Below are 26652 nucleotides of genomic sequence, written 5' to 3' on the forward strand. Positions count from 1 at the left end.
TAACTGGAGTTATCTATAGTTCAGGTACATCTGGCCCTACTAGGCCCTCCCTTCCTTTCCCTCACTCTCCTGTGTGTGTGTGTGTGTGTGTGTGTGTGTGTGTGTGTGTGTGTGTGTAGTTTGAACCGAGGATCTTACCTATGCTGGTAAATACAACCATTGAGCTATATCCCCCAAAATTAATACATTCTTTTTTTACATGTATGAGTGTTTTGTCTCACGTATGTCTGTGTACACATGTGCACTTACCAGGTACACACAGTGATCAAAAGACCATGCCATATTTCCCAAAAGTGGAGTTCTAGAATTTCCGGAATGAGCCAACATGTGGATGCTGGGACTGAACACTGATCATCTGTAAGATTAGTGAGTGCTCTTAGCCACTTAGCCATCTTTCCACACAAGACAGCTATAATTTATAATAAATAAATAATTAGGAACTAGCATTATTATTTTTATTATTATTTGTTGGGTAATGTATTTTAAGGTATGTTACTTTTGTTTATGTTGCATTTAACTGTGAAGCTGTGTTACTGTGCCTGTCTAAAACATCTGATTGTCTAATAAAGAGCTGAATAGGCAGAGGAGAGGAATAAGTGGGGTTGGTAGGCAGAGAGGATAAATATGAGGAGAACTATAGGGAATGAGAAAGAGAGGAGGAGGGGCTGAGACACCAGCCACACAGTCAGACAGGGAGTAAGAAGGAAAGAAAAGGTATGCAGGAATAGGGAAGGATAAGAGCCCCGAGGCCAAAGATAAATGGGGTAACTTAAGTTAAGAAAAGCTGGCAAAAAACGAGCCAAGCTAAGACTGGGCCTTCATAACCAAGAATGAAGTCATAAGTCTTCGTGTATGATTTATCTGGGAACTGGGTGGTGCCCCCCCCCCACCAAAATTTAAAAGACTAGAGAATCAAAAGGGAAAAAAAAAAACTTCACACAATAATTATCATTAAAATGAAAACATTGTCTCCTAACCTTAGGCTTACCTAGGTACTAAGACTAGCTCTTGCCATTTTTCGGCAATTTCCTATTAGAGAAAACCTTTTCAAGTTTACAGAATAGGGTTGGCAATTCACATAAAGATCAAGCTCCAGTTGTCTTGGGACAGGTGCTCCTAGACTAAGAAGAGCAGCAGCTGCAGACTCTAACTAGCTGCCCTGTGGCCACTCTGATAGAGACTACAAGTCAGTGAGCCCAAGGACTGACCTGGGTTTGTAATCCAAAGCCAGAACAGTCTCCCTTTCAACAATACATCCCATTATTAAACACTAGGCAAGTGCCATGTATCCCAGTAGCAGAATCTGAATTATTTTTATCTTGAAGTGTCCACATGACTTAAGCTTGTGGGAAGCTGTGCTTGCCAGAAATAGACTGACAACTTTATTAAGGAACACTTAGCTGAAACAAATCTGGATGCCTTCTCATATTGAAATCAATATATTGTATAAGAAAGATGTAAAATGGAGTGACTTTCATGTAGATTTATTTTTGTGAATTTTAAAATTATATCCACTCAAGAAATAATTTCATATATCCACATAGAAGACTTTCAATTCTATTTCTAAAAAAAACTTATTAGGGACTGGAGTGATGTCTCAGTGGTTAAGAAAGCCTCCTGCTCTTACAGAGGACCTGGGTTCAGTTCCCAGCACCCACATGGTGGATCACAGACATCTGTAACTCCAGTTCCAGGAGATCTGGCACTTTCTTCTGATGTCTGCAGGCACTGGGCATGCTTGTGGTGTATAAACATGCAAAACACTCATGCACATAAAATGAAATACATCTTTTCTCTCCGTTCTCTGTGGCTTCCAGGATCAAACTTAGGTCATCAGGGTTGAAGGTGAGTGCTTTTACTCATTGAACGATCTTTCATCCCCCTTTAATTCTATATCAAACAACCAAAAGCTTCACCTTTGTTCTAGATTAATTTTTATTTTTACAACACCAATATGAATTTGATCGTTTAAAAAAATGCAATCTTAAATAAGGAGTAAAGCCACAGGAAAAAAAAAAACCACTTAGCTTCATGTTTACAGTAATATTTTTATATTGACCTCAACTGTTAAAAACACATTGAAACTTTTAAAAAAGCTGAGCTAGCATGGATGGAGTGAGTCCTCTAACTAGGCAAAACAAAGAATTATAAAATTCAAGTTTCCGTAAGTGAAGACTTTGGGATCAACAGTATTTTGTTTATCCAGTTTAATTTTCTATAGTAAATACTTTAGGCATATTTTATATGAAGAAAAATTATCCTTGAAGATCCATCACCCAAAGACTCCCAGATTCTCACTGTGAGCATTTTGGTCTACTTGTTTTTTCATTCCTACACACACATATGTAAGTGGATGTCCAAATGTCCTCTTTGTTATAGTTACCTATCTGCCTTATACTCTGAGTCAGACAATATTTACGTGACATTTCTCATGTTTAATATTGTAAAGCAAGTGGTTTCTTCATTTTAAAAAGAAACTGCAGCCTGGTGGCCACAAAGACTTGTAATCCCAGCACTCTGGAGGATGAGGCAGAAAAATTTCCCAGTTTGGAAGACCAGTTCAAGCTACTAATGGACTGCAAAATGAGTGCTGGTATAGTGTATTTTCTGTCTTTTTTTTTTTCCGAGATAGGGCTTCTCTGTAGCTTTGGAGCCTACCCTGGAACTAGCTATTGTGACCCAGGCTGGCCTCGAACTCACAGAGATTCGCCTGCCTCTGTCTTCCGAGTGCTGAGATTAAAGGTGTGTGCCACCACCGCCTGGTGTGTTTTCTGTCTTAAGATGCTGGGATCTGAAAGTCATTTTCATGCAAGCAACACTTATATCAAATAAAACCATGATGAAACCTTGAAGTAAATGTAAAATAGGGGACACTGACTACCAGTTATGGGAAGAAAGAAAACTAATGCTAGAGGCAGAAAAGTTGGCAATCTATGATCTGCAAAAATCCTTATAATAATAACTTAGAAGGCAAGCTATATGCTCACTGATCTGTCTGGTCCACGAGAAGCAGCTACAGGGAACCAAACTGTTCATGTATATTGGCTACTGTTGGCTAGCAAGTACTGGCAATTTGCAAAAGAAAAATTGGAAAATATCTAAGGGATCTTAAACTAAACTACTTGTTGATCTCAAATTGTAGGGAATTATATTTAGAAAACCGGTAGCAACAAAAGCCTGTTAATTTACTATTTTATGGCAAAGAGCACATCAAACATATAGTCTTCCCATCAGTCCAGACTGCACCACAGGGCCTACCACGAAGATGCATCATCAAAGAGGGAATGAATCAAGCAAAATAAAAAACTGAGCCAAGTGGTGATGGTGTATGCCTTTAATCCTAGTACTTGGAAGGCAGAGGCAGATCTCTGTGAGTTCTAGGCTAACCTGGTCTACAAGAGCTAGTTTCAGGACAGGCTCCAAAGTTACAGAGAAACCTTGTCTCAAAAACCAAAAGAAAAACTTAAGAGAAAACTGAGAATATATCAAGAAAGTATATAAGACCTTAGAAACTGTATATGAAAGTAATGTAAAGTATTACATTTCTGAAGAAAGTTGTTTCCAAAAAACAAAACAAAACTCTATGATAAAGACTAGTAAAGGAATAAAACAGCTTTCAGATCCATGAATGAAGAGAATAGACTTCAAAATGGACTCCAAAATCCACTGTAAACCTCGAAGAAAGCCTACTCCCACTCACCAACCTTAAAATCACCATGTAAGGTAACACACAACAAAGGGAATTCTCAAGAAATAAAACCAAATTTTCATAAGGACAGATGATTGAAACAATTATCTCAGGTGCTGTGGACATGCAGTGAGTTTATGCCACCATAAAGATGAAATTGTGACATTGGCAGGAAAAATGGAAATAACTGGAGATCAGCATATGACGTGAAATAAGCCAGAACCCTCCATCCTGCTATCATGTGTTTTCTCTCATCTGTAGAACACACACAAATACGCACACTCAAACATTAATAGAAAGTGAAGTGATTTTGAAAAATGGGGAGAGAGAAAGGGAAAAGAAAGGTTAACTAGAGACAATGTGATCAAAGTACATATAGATGAACAAAAATATCGCCTTGAAACTTACAACTTTGTATAATGAATATGCACTAGTAATCATTTTTTTCATTTATTTATTTTGGGGTGGGAGGGCTCATGTTATGATGTGTGTATAAAGGTCAGAAGTTGCAGAAGTCAGTTCTCCCATCATAACTTGTGAGTTCCAGAGATCAAAGTCATGTTGTCCGACTTTGTAACAAGTTTTTAACAATTAAACCATCTCACCAGCTGCTCCTCACTGCCAATTTTTTTTTATTTTAAGATTTATTTATTTATTTTGTTTACAGTATTCTGTCTGCATGTATTCCTGCAGGCCAGAAGAGGGCACCAGATTTCATTACAGATGGTTGTGAGCCACCATGTGGTTGCTGGGAATTGAACTCAGGACCTCTGGAAGAACAATCAGTGCTCTTAACCTCTGAACCATCTCTCCAGCCCCCTCACTGCCAATTTTTTAAATGAATAACTTTCCGTATGTTTTCTGACCTAGGAATCAATCTTTTACCTTCTTTAGGTGAGTGGGTGATGTGGGAGGTGATGAATGCAGCGAATATGTTTTATTGCCATTGGTTAATAAAGAAACTGCTTTTGGTCAATGGCTTAACATAGTAAAGCCAGGCTGAAAGAGATCTATAGAGAGAGTAGGCAGACTCAGGGAAAAACCATATAGCTGGAGACAGACATGCTGAACCTTGCCAGTTAGCCACAGCCACGTGTTGATACACAGAGTAATAGAAATTGGTTAATTTAGGACATAAGAGTTAGCCAGAAATACGCTTAAGTTATTAGCCAAAGGATATTGCAAATAATATAGTTTCTATGTGATTATTTCAAGTCAGAGTGGCCTGGAACAAACAAACAGCCTCCGACTACAACTGACAGTCTATGTGTTCCAAGTTGGCCACTGAAGTTGTCTCCCCATACTGTGTATTTGGAGATGTGGACAGCAAAGGAAGTAGAGACCCTGGTTTTAAATTACTCAAAGAAAAAAATCATATCTGTGTTAGATGAGCAAGTTAGGGTTAGACACATCACCCAGGGATTTTGGCTGAATATAGTGTCTTTGAGTAATTTACTGAGAGTCATGGTGGGAAAAAAACATTCTGCATATGGGAAGAAGAAGAAATGAAAAATTATTGACTGAATGAAAAAAATGGCAGAGAATGGCCATATGTTTTCCAAATTCATTTCTTTTTCCTCATAGGCACTGACTTAAACATTTCTCACCTGTGCTACAATTAGCTGACTGTAAAGGGCCAGGTAATTTAGTTCTGGCCAATTAAACCTGGGCAAAGTTGTCATATGGTAGTTCAAATATTCTGATGGTTTGTATGCTAATGACCCCATAGGCCCATATGTTTGAATGTTTGATACCCAGTTAGTGGAACTGTTTGGGAAGGATTAGGAGGTGTGGCCTTGATGGAATAAATATAAATATGGCCTTGTTTGAGGGGATGTGTCACTGGGGATGCACTATGGGACTTCAAAAGCCCACACCAAGTAGAGTCCCTCTCTGTGGTGTATCTCTATCTCTGTAACTCTCCCTCCCTCCCTCCCTCCCTCCCTCCTTCCTCCCCTCTCTCTCTCCCCTGCTTGTGGATTAGATTTAAGCTCTCAGCTGCTCAAGCACTATGCTTGCCTGCCTGCTGCCATGCTTTCCACCATAATAGCCATGAGCTCACCCTCCGATAAAGTAAACAAGCTACCAGTTAAATGCTCTCTTCTTTACATTGCCTTGGTCATGGTGTCTCTTCATAGCAATAGAACACTAACTAAGACAGGTATAATCCTGAAAACATTCCACACCATCCTCGATGCTCTTCTACCCATCATCTACTCACTGGGTGAAACACCCAAGCATTCTTAAATTATTCAGTTAGCAAACCCCTTGACCACACTGTACAACAAAAAGGCTCTTCTTGAATAAAGCCCCTGAGAGTATGGAATTATTAAAAGAAGCAAGGGCTGACAAAATGAGTCACCTGAACCACATGGTAAAAGAAGAAAGCCAACTTCCACAGGTGTTCACTGACTTCCATACTTGTGCCCTGACACATTCACACACGTGCACACACACACACTAAATAAATAAATAAATAAATAAATAAATAAATAAATAAATGTAATAAAAGAAGCTAGTGTGTTCTTTGGGTTTGGGGGATTTTAATTCTGGTTTGAGATATGGTCTCTCTAAACACCATAGACTGTCCTGTTTTGCCCAACATGGTATGATCCTAAAAACCTAACTGGGGCTGTGAGGGAGCTAAGAAAGGACAGATTCATGCAAATGTACAGACACACATACAGAAAAGCTCAGCTGTGCACACACTGACGGAGTGCACCAATTACACAGCAACCTAGAACCTCATCTACTTACTATATACAACATGAGTGGGTATCTAGTCATAAATGGTGCAGACACGATTTGGTTGTTTTTGTCAGCTACTATAAGATCATGGGTGTTTTTCTATGGTGCCATACAGCATTTGTAATGATTACACTAGAGACCATCTGGCATTCTTTCTAACTGATCATATTCCGTCATCTGCTCAGGCCTGCTAAGCCAAAAGCCTGGGCTATACCTAGACTTCTCCTCCTAACTGCTCTCTTGCCTAGATGACTGCAAATATTTCCTAATTGATACCCTGGTTAATGAGGGTCATCTATCAATCTGCCATACAACACATAGGAGCCAGACGTCAAACACACTTCTCCAAGGACTTGCAACCAGCTCTCCTTTAGAGATCAAACTACAGCTAATTACCCACATAGACCTTCAGATGTTGGCAGCCTCATTATTAACTCCAAAGACAGGCACTTTAAGGAGAAGATCTATATTAATACACCTTCAAAAACGTTACTATGGGGCTGGGGATGTAGCTTAGTTGGTAGAGTGCTGCCTAGCTTTCAAAAACCCTGGATTTGATCCCCACTACCAAATAAAATTAGATGTGGACCATACCTGGAATCCCAGCAATCATTTTCAAAGTGTAACCAGGAAAACCAGGAGTTCAAGGCCAGCCTAAACTATGCGAGACTTTGCCTCAAAAACAAAACAAAGCAGGGGCTAGAGTGATAGCATAGTCAATTAAGTGCTTGCCAAACACGCTTGAGGATTGGAGTTCAAACCCCAACATCCACATAATAAGATGGACGTGATGGTATACAGATAATCCCAGTGTAGATTCCTGGGGTTTGCTGGCCAGCCAACCTAGTCTAATAGGCTAGTCCTAGGTCCCAGTGAAAGACCCTATCTCTCCAACAAAGTGGACAGCTTGAGAAAAGACACCAGAGTTTGACATTCATCCCCTACATGCATGTACATAACTGCACAAACATGCTAGTACACAAAGTGTCAGGATGCATTGTGTGTGGCTCATTCTTTTTTTTTTTTTTTTTGGTTTTTTGAGACAGGGTTTCTCTGTGGTTTTGGAGCCTGTCCTGGAACTAGCTCTTGTAGACCAGGCTGGTCTCGAACTCACAGAGATCCGCCTGCCTCTGCCTCCCGAGTGCTGGGATTAAAGGCGTGCGCCACCACCGCCCGGCGTGGCTCATTCTTATAATCCTGGCATTTAGAGGCTGAGACAGGAGAATTACCACATGTTCAGGGTGAGCCTCAGCTACATACTGAGACATTACCTGATAAAAGCAATGTCCTATGTAGGGATAAGTCCCGCCCCTTAGGGGGCGTGTTCGCCTCGGGCTAATGTCTGCCTATAAATTTGGCGAGCATGCTCCGAGCTGTCTCTTCTGCTCTCCTGGTCTCCGCAGGAACGGTGGTTCTGTAAGTCTATTTCTACATTAAAACTATATATATTTTTACAATCTGTCTGCATTCGTTTACGCCACTACAGTCCTAGGGCTAGACACTTGACTCAGCAGTTAAGAGTACTGGCTGCTCTTCAGAGGACCCAAGTTTGTTTCCCAGCACCCACATGGTGGATCACAACCATCTGTGGATCTGATGCCCTTTTATGGCCTCTGTGGACACTAGGTATATGCATGATTTACATACATATATGCAGGAAAAATACTCATACATTTAAAATAAAATAAATCTTAAAAACGTTTTTTTAAAGTGTCCATTCTTTTACACTATTTTGGGGTTTCTATTGCTGTGAAGAGACACCATCACCATGGCAACTCTTATAAAGGAAAACATTTAATTGAGGCTGGTTTACAGTTTCAGAGGTTTAGGTCATTATTGCCACGGTGGGACCTGGTGGCAGGCAGGCAGACATGGTGCTGGAGAAGGAACTGAGAGTGGAGAAGGAGCTATATCTTGATTCTGCAGGCAGCAGGGAGTGTTCTGAAACACTGTGTATGACTTGATCATATATATGAGAATTAAAGCCCACCTCCACTATGACACACTTCTCCAACAGGGCCATACCTACTCCAACAAGCCACACCTCCTAATAGTGCCACTCCTTATGAGCTTATGGGGGCAAATCACATCTAGATTACCACATACATTCTGCTAAAACTGTGATACAAGCAAAGTTGCCCATAGGCGTTCCTATCTACCTATTAACCTTCTAAATATGCTTCATACTTTGAACTTTGCGTGTCCAAAAATGGACCCATTTTCTTCTTGATATTGTAAGCTGATTGCATTCTTCTATATGTGTAGGCTCCTGGATAAAATATCCATGCCTCCTTTGCTGCAAGGGGTCATTGCTTTAGAAACAACTTTCACACTCTGTTTAGGATATAAGCATCTGCCACAGAAACAAACTTGGTTCGCTAATATCTTTGTGGTGCTTGTTTGGGATTTAAACTCATCATAACACAAACATAGTGTGCATTACATTCAGCTATATCAACATCCTCACCAGCCCTACCTCTCCATACACTTTCTATGCTCCCCGAAAAGCAGAGAGTAATTGTGTGTGTCCATCCAGAATAACTTTCCTTCTTCCTTTTTCCCCCACATACGTGGCAAATATCTACTCACTCTTTTAACACTTGGTACTAAAGATCACCTCCTGTAGGGAGTATCTCATACCTTCCCCATAAGAAAGGAAATGCTCCACGTTCTGTACTCCTAGATGAATATGAATTTCTCCCCATTCTTCTACTTTCCACATCTAATTCACGCCTATCATTCTTAGCACAATAGGAATCATGTTCTCTTCGAGTTATTATTTCTAGCAGTCTAACATCTGTCACCAGTAGGTTCCAATAAATACTTTTCTTCAAATCAATAATTATAACTACTGCCAATTTAGCACTATTTTCCAAGCACTGTTCAGATTGCTTTTCACATGTCATCTCAACCTTTGAACAATTCTACTAGATATTATCACCATTTTCAAGTTGAGAAAACTGAAGCAGAAAGCCGTTAGGCAACTTGCCTCAAATCACCTCACAGCTAGTCAGTTAAGGGCAAGACAAGGATTTGAAATAAATGCCATTTCTATAATCTCTACCCATCCCACACATAGTCCTTCCTTGTGGAATATATATATTACCTGTTCTTTCCTCCTTCCCTTTAAAGTTGGTAAACACCCACAAAAAAAAAGTTTAAAGACACATTACAAGATAAAGACTTTTTTCTGGATTTTCTTATATCCAGTGACAACTTCACCATGTGTTGCTTGTGCCAAGGAGATGACAGCTTGAAGGGCATCCAGCAGCCCTGGCAGATATGGGGTAATCGTGCAGGTCAGGCCAAGTACACTGAGTGTTCCTTCAAGGACATGCAGCTGGAGATCCATGAGCTTTGGCCAACTGGCCCAGCTTCACAATATGTTTTAATATTATTTTTCTTTTATTGAAAATAGCTTTTATTCTCACATAAAATATCCTGATTACAGTTTCCTTTCCATCTACTTCTTCCAGTTCCTCCCAACCTCCCTTGCCATCCAGATCCACTCCCTTTCTTTCTCTCCTTAGAAAACCAACAGGCATCTTAGGAATAATAATAAAATAAAAGTTGGTGGTGGCACATGGTCTTTAATCCCAGCACCTAGGAGACAGAGGCAGGCAGATCTCTTGAGTTTGAGGTCAGCCTGGTCTACAGCACATCTGTTGAATGCAGTTGGTAAACATCCTTTCCTGTACTGTAGGCTGCTGCTTTGTCTGAACAACAGTGTGTTTTACCATGCAGAAGCCTTTGCTGATCTTAGTGTCTGCATTAATAGCCTTCTGTCCAGACAGTATTCTCCAGTGCCCATGAGTTAAAGGCTGTTCCTACCTTCTCATCTATCAGGTTCAATGTATTTGGTTTTTTTCTTTTGTTTTGTTTTTTGTTTTTTAGGTTTTCTTTTGTTTTGTTTTTATAAAACGTTCAATTGATTGATCTTAGGGGGAGTGTGCTATACTGTCACAGTGTTACAATTGAGCCGTTCGTCTTGTTGCTTCATCAACATTAGCTGGTTCATTTTCATGGTGCTTCAGCTCTTTCTGCACAGTTTTAAGAGAAAGGCTGTTTGAAAAGCTTGCAAGTTCTTTCTTTATGTCTACAAAAGCTCTGTTCATTCTGTTGACTTTTTCATCATTCATAATGTTTATCTTCTTAAGATTAGTAGTAACTGATTTTGCCTTGTTTTTAGCCTTGCAGCGTTTTTTGGCTGGCTATATGAAATACATTCCTGGACTTCTGCCCTTCTAATTTGTTCTTGGCCATTGTGTTTTATGCAATTTAACTCAGTTATTCTTCACCACAACCCTTTTGGTAAATGCTATTATCCCCAGTTTACAGATTTTAAAAGAATGATGCAAAGAGTTTGCCAAGGTTTAAGGGTTTGTTTCGCAAACACACACACACAAACACACAAAAGGTTCGTGCTGGTACACACCTTTAATCCCAGCTCTCAGGAGGAAGCAGCAGGTGAATCTCTTTAAGTTCCAGGCCAGCCTGCAGCCAGGGCTACGCAAAGAAACTCTGTCTCGAAAAATCAATACACACACACTAGACAGTAGGAAATATATGATTATAGGAGTAAACAGTAGACAAAAAACTAAACTGATTTACTAATCAAGTAGTAAGTCTGAAGTAATAATCCATAATTAGATATTTTATATACACAAAGAAGTCAACATAAAGCATACACAGGTGTAAAGGTGTAACACACCGGAATGACGAGAGACGTTTCCTAAGCTAGAACAAGAACAGTTCGAGCACATCAACAACCTAACTGAAGCCAGGGATTGGGAAAGCTGATGGTTTCATGAAGACTGTGGTGAAGACACCCTCAAAACACAGGCAAACTGCCAAGGGGTGGCCACATTGTTTCCGGCCTGGGTGGGTGGGTCCACAGCCCCAAGGAACAGGCATCCTGGTAGAGGAGGCAGAAAAGAGCCATGGGAGCCGCTGCAGCCAGAAATTCCACTACGCCCTACCTGAGCCCAAACATTTCGCCCCAGCGTGCAGACAAACCTTGTAAGCCCAATGTATTTATTTGGTTATGTTGAGTTTTTGATTAATTTGGAGTTGAGTTTTGTGTACAATGATAAATATGGATCTATTTGCATTCTTCAACATGTAGTCATCCAGTTTTACCAACAAATTTTTTTGAAGATGCTGTCTTTTTCCCAGTATGTCTTTATGGCTTCTATATAAGAAAAAACTCAGGTGTTCATATGTGTGTGGATTTAAGTTTGGGTCTTCAATTCGATTCCATTAATCAACATGTCTGTTTTTATGCTAATACCATGCTCTTTTAAAAACATCTATAGCTTTGTAGTATAACTTGCGATCAGGAATGGTGAGCCTTTTGCAGTTATTAGATTTATTTGAGATGGTTTTTGTCACCCTGGGTTTTTTATGTTTCCATACAAAGTTGAGGTCTCTTCAAGATCTGTGAAGAATTGTGTTGGAATTTTGATGGGGATTGCACTGAGTCTGTAGATTGCTTTTGGTAGGATGGCCATTTTTACTATGTTAATCCTACTGATTCATGAGCACTGGAGATCTTTCCACCTTCTGGTATCTTCTTCAGTTTCTCCAAAGACTTGAAGTTTTTATCATATAGGCCTTTCATTTGCTTGGTTAGAGTTATGCTGAGACACTTTGCATTATCTGGGACCATTTATGAAAGGTATTGTTTCCCCAATGTCTTTCTCAGTCCATTTGTCATTTATTTATACAAGGGCTACTGAGTTTTGTGAGTTAATTTTTGTGTCCAGCTACTTTGCTGAAAGTGTTTACCGGCTGTAGGAGTTCCGCTGTGGAATCTCTAGGGTCACTGTAACTTGAAGTGTGATCCTAATTAGACTTTTCAAATAAAACCAGGAATCAGATAGTGGGGTAAAAGCTGAAAGATCAGAGAAGGAGAACAGTCAGATACCAGAAACTTAACTCTACTAAATCTCAGACTGAATAGGAGAGGTTCTGTCTCTATGAATCCTCAGACTAAATGGGGGAGATGCTGTTTCTATGAATCTTCAGATTGAATGGAAGAGATCATGTCTCTATGAATCCTCAGATTGAATGGGCCCACGATTCTGTCTCCACCCATCTTACATTCCTGTCTTTACCTCCTTGGTGCTGGGATAAAAGGTGTGTGCCTCCCAAGTACCAGGATCAAAGGCTTGAGATCCCAAGTGCTGAGATCAAAGGTATGAGCCGCTGCCCAGCTGTTTCTTTTCGACTGGTTCAATCTCACACAGCTCAAGGTGGCCTTGAACTCCTGATCTTCCTGCTTCCTCCTCCCTCCCAAAAGCTGGGATTAAAGGTGTGTGCCACCACTGCCTGGCCTCAGAGTTAATTAGCTGTTAGCTTTGCCATCTGCACTCCAGGCAAGTTTTATTTGCCAGAACACAAAGTATCACATAACAGTCACTTCTTTTTGTTCTAGAGCTTTCAGGCATCCTGTTAAGTTACTAGTATGAGATCACTCTAATTTTTTTTTATATAGGCACTTAGTGCTGTGAACTTGCCTCTTAGAACTACCTTTACTGTGTCCCATAAATTTGGGTATGCTATATATTCATTTTCATTTAATTATAGAAAGTTTTTAATCTTGTTTCTTAATTTCTGTCTTGACCCATTTTCATTCTGTAGTGAGTTTTGGTGTCCATAAGTTTGTTAAGGTTTTTATTGTTTTTGGTGTTGTTGATATCCATCTTTAATCTATGGTGGTCAGATAGGATACAAGCTATTATTTCAAATATCTTGTCTATGTTGAGATTTGTTTTGTTTCTTAATATGCTGTCAATTTTGGGAAAAGTCCCATGAGGTGTGAGGTGCTAGGAAGAAGGTATTGTTTTGTGTTTGGATGAAATGTTCTATAAGCATCTGTTAGGTCCATTTGGTTGTCCATTAGCTCCAGTATCTCTTTGCTTACTTTTTGTTTTGTTTTGTTTTGTTTTATTTTTTTGTTTTTTGAGATGGGGTTTCTCTGAAGCTTTGGAGCCTGTCCTGAACCTCACTCTTCTAGATCAGGCTGGCCTCAAACTCACAGAGATTCACCTGCCTCTGCTTTCCAAGTGCTGGAATTAAAGGCGTGCGTCACCACCGCCTGTCCTCTTTACTTACTTTTTATCTGGGTGACCTATTAGCAAGAGTGTGGTATTGAAATCTGCCATGATCAGTGTGTGAGGTAAATATGTTCTTTGAGTTGAAGTAGTGTTTCTTTTATGAACTTGGATTCCCTTATGTTTGCTGCATAGATATGAAAAACTGCAAAATCCGCCGGGCGGTGGTGGCGCACGCCTTTAATCCCAGCACTCGGGAGGCAGAGGCAGGCGGATCTCTGTGAGTTTGAGGCCAGCCTGGTCTACAAGAGCTAGTTCCGGGACAGGCTCCAAAACCACAGAGAAACCCTGTCTCAAAAAACCAACAACAACAACAAAAAAACTGCAAAATCCAAAATCCTCTTGGTAAGTTTTTCCTTTGATGAGTATATGGTGTCCATCCCTATTTCTTCTGATTAGTTTTGCTTTGAAGCCTATTTTATCAGATATTAAAATGACTATACCAGCTTGTTTCTTAGATCCATTTCCTTAGAATAACTTTTTCCATCTTTTTAACCTGAGGTGCTATCTATTATTGATGTTAAGGTGTGTTTCTTGGATGCAGCAGAAGGATGGATTCTGTTTTTGAATTTGTTAGCCTGTGCCATTTTATTTGGGGATTGAGACCATTGATGTAAGATAACAATGAGCAGTGTTTGTTGATTCCTATTATTTTATGTGTGTGTGTGTTTTCCCTCTTTTATTTTGCTGGTCTGGGATTGTTTATTCCTTATGTTTTCACATGTGTCATTAGCCTCTTTAGGTTTAAGTTTTTCTTCCAGTGTTTTCTGAAGAGCTGGATTTATTGGTAGATATTGCTTGAATTTTGTTTTATCATGAAATATCTTATTTCCCCCATCTATTATAATTCAAAGATTTGCTGGATATAATAGTCTTATCTGGCATCTGTGGTCTCTTAGAGTCTGTAGAACATCTGTCCAGGCTCATCTGGGTTTAGATTCTCCAATGAGAAGTCAGGTTTTTTCCTAATAGATTTGCCTTTATATATTACTTGGTCTTTTTCTCTTTCAACTTTTAATATTCTTTCTTTGTTTAGTACCTTTGTTTTTATTTCTTTCATTTGTGATTTACTTATATAGTCCCATGGTGTGACCATGGCAATCTTAAAAAGGAAAACATCATTTAGTAGGGGTCTGACAGCTTCATTATGGTGGGACATGGCAGCGTGCAGACAGACATGGTGCTAGAGAGGTATCTTGCACAGATAACAGGAAGTAGACTGAGGCACTGGGTGTGCCTCATATATGAGGCCTCAAAGCTCACAGTGACACGCTTGCTCCAACAAGATCACACCTGCTCTAACAAGGCCAGACCTCCTAATAGTGACACTCCCTGTGGGGGCCATTTTCTTTCAAACCACCACACTCTAGTATCTGACCCTCAAAGGCTTATAGTCATATCATAATGCAAAAACGCGTTCAGTTCAGCTTCAAAGTCCCCATTGTCTATCCCAGACCTTTGGTGTTCAGATTATTATGTGCCGAGGGTAGTTTCTTTTCTTGCCCAGTCTATTCGGTGTTCTGTGTGCTTCTTGTACATTGATATGCATCTCCTTTTTTAGGTTAGGGAAATTTTCGTATATGATTTTGTTAAAAATATTTTCTGTACCTGGGTTTCTTCTTCCTCCTCATTCCTATTATTATTAGATTTGATCTTTTCATGGTATCTCAGATTTCCTGGACATTTTGTGTCCGTTTTTTGTTTATTGTTGTTGTTTGTTTGTTTTTAACATTTTTTTTGATTAAGAAACTGTTAAGGTTTCTCCTATTATGTCTTCAATGCCCAAGATTCTCTCTTCCATCTCTTGTACTGTATTGGTGAGGATTGCTTCTGAGGTTCTTGTTTGAATTCCTGAATTTCTTACCAAGAGTTGCCTTGGTGGTGGTGTTTCTTCAAATAGTGACTTTAAAATAGTGACTTGAACTATTTTATTACTTTCCTTCCACTGATCTTTGTGTTTTCATAGGTTTCCTTAAAGGATTTTTTTATTTCCTCTTTAAGGATCTCTATCATATTCATAAATGCTATTCTAAGATCTTTGTCTGGTGTTTCAGCTATGTTGGGATTTTCAGCGCCAACTGTGGTAGGGTTACTGGGCTTCAGGTGAGACATATTGCCCATGCTGGTTTTGATTATGTTTTTATGTTGCCATCTAGGCATTTGGGTTCTGGAAGATTGTAATTCTACAGGCTGGTGTCTGGTCTTTGCTGAGCAGTTGTTTTACTCCTCATTTTCTGTTGCCTTCTCTGGTTTTTATGAGGCTGTGGAAGCTGTATGTTGCCTGTGTTTGCGTGGAACTCAGAGGACATCAGTGTTCCCTTTCCTCCCTCTTCCTTCCCCTTCAACCCTCTCTCATGGTCCCCATGCTCTCAATATACTCAGGAGATCTTTTCTTTTTCTACTTACCATGTAGATTAGATCCATGTATGTCTCTCTTAGGGTCCTCATGTTGTCTAGGTTCTCTGGGTTTGTGAATTGTAGGCTGGTTTTTCTTCGCTTTATGTCTAAAAGCCACTTATAAGTGAATACATACTATATTTGTTTTTCTGGATCTGAGTTACCTCACTCAATATGATGTTTTCTAGATCCATTGATTTGCCTGCAAATTTCAAGATGTCATTTTTTTCCCCACTGTGTAGTACTCCATTGTGTAAATGTGCCACATTTTCCTTATCCTTATCAACGGGCATTTAGGTTGTTTCCAGGTTCTGGCTATAACAAACAATGCTGCTATGAACATAGTTGAGCACATAACCTTGTGGTACGATTGAGCATCTTTTGAGTATATACACAAAAGTGGCATTGCTAGGTCTTGAGGAAGGTTGTTTCCTAATTTTCTAATAAATCGCCATGGTGATATCCAAAGGGGCTGTACCAGTTTGCACTCCCACCAGCAATGGAGGAGTGTTCCCTTTACCCTACAACCTCTCCAGCATAAGTTGTCATCAGTGCTTTTGATCTTGGCCATTCTTACAGGTATAAGATGGAATCTCAGAGTTATTTTGATTTGCATTTCTCTGATTCAGTGCCCTTTTTTTATCCAAATAGTATGAATATGTACTTTTGAAGCTAACCCCACCTAAGTCTAACTACATGCAGCTGCCATGCTGTGTGTGAGGAAACCCATGACAGCCAAGCAAAGATAGAATATGGAGATAGAATGATGACCAGCCAGCCCAAGACAACCAACCGCTCAACAAACCTATGCCATACTTAGGCATGGAGGATCTATTTAGGACATTTCTGTTTCATCAGATTCAATATGGTAAAAAAAAATCCTGAGAAATGCAGTTGAAATCAGTTAATCCTGTGCAACTGCAAGAACAAACATCATGGACTAGGTGACTTATAAACACATTTGTTCCACATGGATCTGAAAGCTACTAGTCAGCAAGCCACTAGAGGGATTGGGTTGTGCTGGACACCCTCTTATGAAACACAGACCCCCAACTTTTCACTGTCTTCATGTGATGAAGAGGAGGTGCTCTCTTTGGGTCTCTTATGATGGTATTGATCTTATTAGTGAAGGTTCCATCATGATCTAATAGCCTCCTAAGCCCCATCATACTGGCAAGTAGGACATGAAGACCGTAACAACTTTGTGATCCCCACTGAGCCAGACCCACCATTTGTAGCCATTTCCGCCATCACAGTCACAATGGAACTGAGTCCTTTTCATATTCCAGACCCCACATAAGAGCAAAATAAATGTTTTTCACAATAAAATAGGAAGTTGAAAAAAAAATATTTTTTCCTACCATGGAGTGCCAAAAGATATTTAAATGAAAAATACCTGTTGAAAACAAGTTCAAATACTATTATTAAATAAAAATGGCAGTGGACCATTGCTTTGAACTAAGTATTCCTACACTGGGCCCTAATTCAGGTCACCAGAATCAGTCTGAACTTCCATGCCACCAAGGGAGAAACAGATCCAGGTCTTGGGGACTCACACCATTAATCCCAGCCTTAGGGAGGTGGAGACAGGGGCATATGGCTTGACAGAGAGGAATATAAAGGGCAGAGACAGAAACTCAGTGGAGTGTGGAGTCTGAGGATTCCTGGGGAGAGGATCTCGACCTTTTGGTCTGAATGTTTGGTAGAGGTTAAAGGTCTCTCCAATGGCTGACTGCTCTGCTTTTCTGATCTTCAGCTTTATCTGTCTCTGGGTTTTTATTATTTGGGCTGTAGATAGGTTATTTCTCTATTGTACTATATCCCTATACCAGCCTTAAAAAAAGTAACCTTGAAGTGAGGGTTTGGGTTTAGTTTATTCAGTGGGTTATGGAAGGGAAGGGTGAGAGGGAGGGAGGGAGGGAGGGGGGGAGAGAGAGTGGGAGAAAGAGAGAGAGAGCTTGAGAGTGCAAAAGCGGGGGAAGAGGCAGAGGCAGCAGCCACCTCTTCAGAAGAGGGACTGGACAGAGAGAGAGCACAGACTGGGAGCAGAAGGAACATCCCCTTGCCCCAATGGAAAGGGGAGTGGGCGGGGCTTGTCTCTTAAAGGGACAGGACAGACCATTACAGCCAAGATGACTGTGACAAGTGTGAGGGCTCTGTGACTTTTACAGCAAGTACCAGACTAGCCATGGGTACATAGTGAGATTATGTCTCAAAGGGGGAAAAAAAATCCCTTTTTTTCAATAAAGAGAAACTATAAAAATCAGATGTATGAAGAGAAAGTTTCTTATTTATTATTAAACTATCTAGCAGGGGGGCTGGAGAAATGGCTCAGCGGTTAAGAGCACTGACTGGTCTTCCAGAGGATCCGGGTTCAATTCCCAGCACCCACATGGCAGCTCACAACTGTCTGAAAATGCAGTTCCATGAGATCTGACACCTTCACACCAATGAACACAAAGTTAAATAACTCATTAAAAAAATAATGAGAGCTGGAGTTTTGGGCTGGAGGGATGGCTCAGAGGTTAAGAGCATTGCCTGCTCTTCCAAAGGTCCTGAGTTCAATTCCCAGCAACCACATGGTGGCTCAAAACCATCTGTAATGGGGTCTGGTGCCCTCTTCTGGCCTGCAGGCATACACACAGACAGAATATTGTATAGATAATAAATAAATAAATATTAAAAAAAACTATCTAGCAGGTACAGACAATAAAGGAGAGGCAAATGTTTTATATCTCCCGTGGCCTACCACTATCCAAAATAGAGAATCTATTCATCAAAATTCCCTAATAATAACCAATTCAAAAACAATAATTTTGGGATAGGGATATAGTTCAGTGACAATGTTTGTAATGAATGCATGCAACCCAGTCTTGTTTTCAGTCCCCAGAGTCATGCAAGAGACAGGATGACCTTGCAGATTTCAACATATTTTATATATTTTGATAAATCCTCAAATTCTTTTTGTGCACATTTGTCACATTATTTGCCATTGGCAGCAAGCTCAGATTGGTTTCTAGCCAGTTCCTTTGTATTCATTACTCTGTGCTGCTGGGTGTTTTAGTTAGGGTTTCTACAGCTGTGAAAAGACACCATGACCACAGCAACTCTTATAAAGGAAAACATTTAATTGGGACCTACAGTTTCAGAGATTTAGTCCATTATCTTCATGGCAAGAAACATGGTAGCACTTGGGCAGACATGGTGCTAGAGAAGAAGCTGAGGGCTCTATATCTTGATCTGCAGGCAGCAGAAGGACACTGTTAGCAACACTGAGCATAGCTTGAGCATCTGAGACTTCAGAGCTTGCCTCAGTGACACACTTCCTCCAATAAAGCCATACTTCCTAATATTGGCGCTCCCAGTGGGCCAAGAGTTCAATCACATTAGTCTCGGGTCCATTCCTAGTCAAGCCACCAGGCTGTGACAGAACAGTTGACAGAAGCAGCTTCAGAGACAGAAAATGTGAGTTGCTCGTGGCTTTGAAGGACTCAGGTTATTCATGTTTGTCCTCAGGGTAGAGGAGCAGGAGCAGGGGAGAGTTACTGACATCATGGAGAACAGGAGGCCGAGAGACAGATGGGACGGGAGCAGGCACAAGACACATCCCCCACACATACACACATGTATCGGACTCACCCTCAGAGACTTAATTCTTACAGGCTCTATCTTTTAAAGTTTCCAGAGCCTCTCACAATCATATCACCAGCTGGGGATAAGCCTATGGGATTCCATGTCATATTTAAACCATAACACAATATTGTTTTTATCAGAACAAAAATAGTTTTGAGACGGGGTCTTGCTATATAACCCCGGGTGACCTGAAACTCACTATGTAGGTTACACTGGCCATGAACTTGAGGTCATCTTCCTACCTCTTCCTCCTGAGTGAGTGCTGGGGTTACAACTCTGTACTACCATGCCTCACTTCTAAAATATCTCTTGACCAATTTACATTATCTTTCTTGGACTGCAGTTGTATCAAATGCCTACCATAGGCTAGCAGACGGGAATGGGTGGAATTAGGTCATTCACCTCCTTCTCAAAGCTTCGCTAACAGTCTGAAATCATCTATCATCTATCCTGAAATCATATAAGGAATATCTTGCAGAATTAAAAAAGTACATTTCCATCCCCAACTCCTCCACCATACCTTGACTCATGCATCTCTTTACCTTCCTGCTCATCTGTATCCTTAACAATATCCTTCACAGTCACTGGAGGTCTTCGAGCTACTCTAGCCAATAATCAAAGCTAAGGAGAAAGTATGAGAACCCTGATTCTGTAGCTGGCCGGTCAGATATGGAGGACACAACCTGGCACTTACACTTAGCACTGGATGACTTAAGAGGTCTTAGGGGACTGACACTTGGTCTATGGGATCTGGAAAGTGGCAGAACCGAATTGGATTGCAGGTTGACAATACTGCTGGCTATTTCCTTAGTATATGTGTGATGGGTAGGAGATTCCCATACATTTTGGTCATAGGAGGGTAGTGGGCTGTGTTAAATATGAAAAAGAGAAAACCAGGTAACTTCATTTGCAGCTGATAATCTTCACTATTCGTAGATGTCTTAGCCTGGGAAATAAAGCAGGTAAGGCAAATCCAGAGGTCCAGAAGGACCTATCATGTGAGAACCTCCCTTCGTTTCTATTATTCTTGAGGACGTGTGCACATACTCTCTTCACCAGTATCCCCAGTGTTGTGGTTTGAATGAGAATGGCCTCCATAGGCTCCTATGTTTGAATGTTTGGTCCACATTGGGAAGGACTGAGAGGTGTGGTCTTGTTGAAGGAGGTGTGTCTCCAGGAGGGAGCTTTGAGGTTTCAAAAACCCAAGCATTCCTAGTTAGCTCTCTCTTTGTTTTGTACTTGTAATCTTACATAAGCTCTCAGCTACTGCTCCAGATCCGTGCCTGACTAGCTGCTGACGTGACGTCATGACACCTAACATCATGGAACTTTGATTCTAGAGAAATGGTATGTATGCAAGAGTGTATGTACACACACGCGCACACGCGCACACACACACACACATATGCATAGAGGTATTCTTTATTTTCTTCCATTTCATTACACGACAGGTCACACCTCATCCTGCAGTTACCAACATAATGTGATTTCTTTATTACTCCCTTACAAATAGACCCCTTGTGGTGGTTTGAAAGAAAATGGTCCCCAAAGGGAGTAGCACTATTAGGAGTTGTGGCCTTGTTGGAGGAAGTGTGACTGTGGGGGTGGGCTCTGAGGCTTTTTCTCAAGCTTCACTCAGTGTGACAGCTACAAGATGCAGCACTCTCAACCCCAGCACCACATCTGCCTGCATGCTGCCCACCATGCTCCCCTTCATGACCATAATGGACTGAACCTCTGAAACTGTGAGCGAGCCACCCTCAGTTAAAGGTTTTCTTTATAAGAGTTGCTGTGGTCATGGTGTCTCTTCACAGCAGTAGTAAACCTAAGACACCCTCTTTTCTTACTGTGTTTTATACTATTTTAATTGTGTCTCTTAAGAACCTGTATTTATTTATTGACTTACATATTTGCTATATTCTTCCCCAAGAAGAATGTGTCATCTGTAGTGGGAGGGGACATTTTCTCCCTCTCAGTTATTAAGGTAATCTAGTACTTGGCAGGATTTTTTTTTTCTCTAACAGTTAGGCTTTGCAGGCAAGTGTTCGACCCCTGAGCCATATCCCCAGTTCTGTAAACTCAGTACTTGTAGCTGTGGCCATCAGTTAAAAGAGTTGTTTACATATTTTGTGAGACTGTAAGAGCACTCACTGGGCTTACTCTCTCAGAGGACCTGAATTCAGTTCCTTGTACCCATGTCAGGCAGCTTACAGTTGCTATAAATCCATTTCCAGTGGGAGTGGGGACATCCCTGGCTTCAAAAGAAACCTGCAGTCATTGTGTACAGATATACAGAGTTAAGAAGAAAACAGAACACGGCTAGAATTTGGGGCTTTATCATTATTATTGCTGTTGCCGGGGATTGAATTGGAAATTTTTACTTTTTTCGTAAAAAACAACTTTGTGGCCTCTGGACCTTTACAAGGGTTCCAAGGATGAAATTAACATTGCCAGGCTTGCACACTAAGTTTTTTTTGTTTTTTTTGTTTTTTTTTTTTTTAAAAAAGATGATTTGGTTTTTGGAGACAGGGTCTCATTATGTAGTCCAGGCTGGCGCCAAACTCCTAGTCCCTAGTGTCTACCCCTGAATGCTGCAGTCATGGGTGCTGCCTTCATGCCCAGCTTAGGAAATTCCTTTAAGGATAAAAAGTGTCTTTTGTAAACAAGACTGTAAGATGCTTGAACGGAAATACCAGTGAGAAGGAGAAGCAAAGCTAGCCAATCACCGTTAAGAACTCAATGCAGTGCTGGCAGTGGATGTTACACAGCCATGGGAAGTCACCGCATCAGGTCTCCGGGCCACGGGAGAAGCAGTTTCTCTGGCTTTCTCTGAGGAGGCACTGCAGCAGAGTTAGGAAGTGTGTGGGAGTAGAGAAAAACACCGGCTCTCCATCCTCCCACAGTGAGAAAAAACAACGCAGGAGGCTCCGGTACCCAGATGTGGGGGTGGGTGCCCTACAGCTCAGCTCTAACACTATCCACCTGGAGGTTACTTCACACAGGCTAAGTGACGACCCAGGACCAAGAGACAGCCTCTTCCTCAGACACCAGCTGTAAGCCCCAGTTATGTGATCTGTGCTCTGACTAGCTGGCTACATGTTTGCTACCCCATGAACTTCTTCCTTGTGTTCAAACTTTGCTAGTGTAAACTCAGGTTCCTAAGGAAGGAAAATGCGAGCCGGTGTGCACTGAAGATTCTACATGGTCAAATGACTAAATTTCATAACTGCGGAAAGTTAAAATGGTATAGTCCAAAGCTAAGTTAGCTTGGGCTATTTCTAGTCCCACTGAAAGCCACTCCTTGCCCACCTCTATGACCAAACTAACATGGTGTGCCTACCAAAAAAGCAAACAAACAAAAAAAACTATCCAAAAACTAGAAAACCCCTTTAAAATGTATTTTTAGCAAGCCACTTTCTCCCTCCAATCTAAAAGCTAAGAATATCACTATAGCACAAGGCTCAAAATCAGAAACAGATTTCCAGGCTTTGTCCTAATCCACCTACCTGATGTTTCTAGCAATGTATTTTGAAAGTGTCTTGATTTGTAACTTTATTTTTTCTCTTACTATAAAAGATCCATGAAACTGGGCATGATGACCCATGTCTATAATCTCAAAATTTGGGAGGCAGAGGCAGGTGGATCTCCGTACATTCCAGGTCAGCCTGGTCTACATAGAAAGTTCCAGGTCAGCCAGAGTTACATAATAGAGAGGCCTTGTTTCAAATAAAACAAAACAAACAAACAAACAAACAAAAGCCCATATGAGATTGTTACCACATTGAACCATGGGATCAGAAGTGACCTGAGTCTCTGTTCCTGGGTCACAATTACTCATACTGGGTTCCACAATAAACTATCTTTTTTCCTTTCAATGTTGTAGCTGGCTTTTGTTGTTGTTGACATAGGAAATAATTCATGGAAATACTTTACTTAGGTTTACCCACTTATAAAGAATTCAGATGTAAAGTTAGATGAAAGGATATACTGGCAAGGTATGGGGGCAGGGATAACTCGAAAAAAGTAAACCCAAGTGCTGGGCTTGGTGGTGCAGGGTTGTAATTCTAGTTCTTGGAAAGTCAAAATAGGAGGATTAGTAGTGATGACACCCTGGACTATATGAGATGACCCTGTTTTAAAAAGAGAACAAAAATTAGAACAACATGAAAGATCATTAAATTTTTCTTTTTTATTCAAAATAGATTTTTTCTTTCATATAATATGTTCTGACCACAGTCTATCCTCTTCCCTAGATACATTCCTCCTTATTGCACGAATTCTAATTAATCTTAATACTAAAAATCCAGAGCCAGATATAAAGGTAAATACTGGAAGATCAGAGAGACAAAGGAACAAGCCACAGCTAACTCTTTCCTTGCTAACTCCTCAGCCGAACAGGGACTGAGCTCCTGTTTCCTCCCGCCTTATATTTCTCTCCCTGCCCAGACCTCTAGACCTCTATGGTTAACTAGTGGCTAGCCCCACCCTCTGATCTTCAGGAAAACTTTAATTGTTAGAGCACAAACAAAATATCACCACATCCCTTCTGTTTCCTCTTCAGAAAAGAGTGGCCTACAAGAGAGACAGTCAAACACAACAAAACACGATACAAGAAGACAAGGCAAAAGCCCTCATATCCAGGCTGGACAAGACAACCCAACAGGAAGAAAAGAGTCCCAGGAACAGACAATGAGTCAAAGATACACCCACTGTCACTGCTAAGAGTCTCACAAAACCACCAAGCTTACAGCCACAACATATATGCAGAGGTCCTGGTGCAGATCCATGCAGGTCTGCACTTGCTCCTTCTGTCTCTTTGAGTCCATTATCCAAGTGTTTTATATAGAGTTTAGTCTCTAGCCACGCAAAGCTTCTTGAAGGTTGTTAGATGGGACTGAAAATTCAACCCTCATCCTTCTGTGATGATTCATGTTTATCACCCTAGCATGGAGAAGCTGAGAGTTCAAGGCCATTCTGGGCTGCATAGTAAGTGCCAGGCCAGCCTGCGTTAAAGTAAGACCCTGGCCTCCCATTCTCTGCCCTCCCTCTAAGAAAGACAAAGTCTGAGCTCTCTGATTTTCTGATGACTTTAGTTTCTGGTGCTGAGCCTTATCTGGAGCCTGTCTCTGGCTCCAGCCTGAGCTATCTAGTTAGAATAAAATCAGTTATGATTTTAAAAAAGAGGGGGAGGGGCTATCATTCATATAAAAGATACTCTTTACCCTCAATAAATGATTTTAGGAACTTGGGGACATGCACTTGAGATTACAGGGTATGACCCTGTCTCAGAAACCAAGGACAGAGAAAGAAACTAAGAAATTTAAACTAAGCCTGCCTGGTGGCTCATGCCTATATCTGTAGCATCTGGGAGGCTGAGGAAGGAGGATCACAAGTTTAAGGCTGAACAGGGAGACCTCATCTCAAAAACAAAACCAGAGCAAAAGTGAAAAAGCTCTGAACTCCAGGCCTAACATATTCTCCCCAGTGCCTGTGTAGCCAGTGTGCTGGTGGATATGGACAGGTGGTTCAGGACCTGGCCTTCTTCTTCATCGCTAGTGATGCAGTGAACACTTGTCCGTTAGATCTCTCAGTGTTGAGAGTTTAGGTTTAACAATGAGTCTCGACTGTTTCTGTTCTCAGAGCTCATAGGTCAGCTGATGGGATGAATGCAGAAAAGCACAGATGTGTGTGTGTTGTGTTGTGTGTGTTTTGTGTGTGTGTGTATGTCTTTTTCTTTTTGTGTTTTGTTTTTCTTCTCGTTTTTCAAAGCTGGGGACGGAGCCCTCTTTTTGACTTAAGCTTAAGCTTGGGCCTGTTTGTCTTTGTTACGATTTTCCCAATAATAGTGAATAATTATGGCACAGTGGGTGGGTTTTATCTGCATTTTTCAGAAATTAACAGTAAATTGTAAAGAGAACCAGCAAAAGGGAGGGAGTGTCAGAGGGGAACATATGGGGAAAAGTATAATAATACAAAACTCAATATCTTGTATGCTAAGCTAAAAATTAATTTACAAAAAATAAATTGCAAGTACCATCATATGGAAACATTAAATGAAACTCTGTCTCAAAAACTAACACAGTGGTGGGTGCGATGCTATTACACCTTTATACCTTTAATCTCAGCACTCGGGAGCCAGCTGGTCTACACAGCAAGTTCCAGGTCAGCCAGGGCTTCATGAGGTTACAGTTCCAAGTATCTGGGCATGAAGTTAGGAGGTAGAGATAGGAGGATTGCCTCGAAATAAAGGAAGCCAACTGGTCTACATAGGGAGTTCTAGGCAAATCAGGGTTACACAAGAGGATGGAGCTCCAAATGAAGCAAACAAGCAAAGAAAAATAAAAGCAGGTTACAAGGCAAAGGTTATAGTTCAGTGATTGAACATCTGCCCTGGCAGGTTACCATCCCAAGCACCACAACCCCTAATCATTTATCCACATGTACACGCATACCCACATAAAAAGGAAGGGAGGGAGGAAGGGAGGCGGGGAGGGCATAAGGGCTGGGGAGGAAAGCTGGGAGGAGCTGAAGAGAAAGAGAAAGGCAAGAATGAAGTTAGGCAGACTCATGCCTACAAGCCAAGGTACTTAGGAGGCTGAGAAATCTCCCTCTTTCTCTATCAGACAGGAGCTCACTATGTAGCCCTTGCTGGCGTTGCAATTTGGATGATAGACATGAGCCACCACACTCATCTTCAACTACAACGCCCTCTTTTAAAAAAGAAATTAATGATTACAGATATTACTCAGTCGCTAAAGGCAACAAATAAAAAAGAAAATTAAAAATGTAAATATTTTCTGCTGGGTGTAGGATCTGTAATCCCAGAATTTAGCAGATAGAGACAGGAGAATCAAGATTTCTGGGCCACCCTTGGCTACATGATTAGTTCAAGGACTAACAAAACAAACAAAATACTCAGTATACCTTTAATCCCAGTACTCGGGAGGCAGAGGCAGGCAGAACTTTGAAAGTTCAAGGCCAGCCTGGTCTACAAATCAAGTCCCAGGCCAGACAGCTAGGACTACACAGTGAGATACTTAAGAAACACAGGAAAAGTAAAAATTCTCAACT

At 40.9% G+C, this 26652-nt stretch overlaps 1 pseudogene; it reads right to left on the reverse strand.

Annotated features, from left to right (window-relative positions):
• Positions 1-10404: 10404 nt before the first annotated feature.
• LOC121453823 lies at positions 10405-10699 on the reverse strand (annotated as a pseudogene).
• Positions 10700-26652: the final 15953 nt, after the last annotated feature.

Source organism: Microtus oregoni, unplaced genomic scaffold (assembly GCF_018167655.1).
Source record: "Microtus oregoni isolate MIOR12 unplaced genomic scaffold, Mior012 000012F_ref0000307, whole genome shotgun sequence".
Lineage (NCBI taxonomy): Eukaryota > Metazoa > Chordata > Mammalia > Rodentia > Cricetidae > Microtus > Microtus oregoni.